Genomic DNA, 494 nt, shown 5'->3' on the forward strand with positions numbered 1-494 from the left:
ACTATTTTGAATTTATTACATTGAATAGAGATTATTATCCAATCATTCATGCTGGATTATTTAGTAGACTCATCTTGTATGAGTATTGCATTAATATACATCCTACTAATGGTTTGTAGCTAATGGATTCATCTAATGAATAATGCATCTTTATACATCCCATTAAATCAATTTTTGTGCATAGATCTTATTTATTTGATTTCATAATTTCATAACCCTTGACTATTAAAGTGTCATTAACTCCCACTATTTCTATCATGTATAGAAATCTTGCCAAGTAAACTTATTTACTTTCCTTTGGGGTGCTATATCCATTATGAAATCTTGTCAAAGGTTAATTCATGTGATTAATTGGGTTTGGAATGCTTTGTAATTCATCTTTTATGAATTCAATATGATGATCAATTGCTATTTAGTTCTAAGCAACCTTAATTTAGATCCAATATTTCATTAAGAATGCTCCTTGACTAAATGTGTTCATAATCTTATTATGA

Source organism: Theobroma umbraticum, unplaced genomic scaffold, assembly GCF_002168275.2.
Source record: "Theobroma umbraticum cultivar Fairchild unplaced genomic scaffold, ASM216827v3 scaffold_20.0, whole genome shotgun sequence".
NCBI lineage: Eukaryota > Viridiplantae > Streptophyta > Magnoliopsida > Malvales > Malvaceae > Theobroma > Theobroma umbraticum.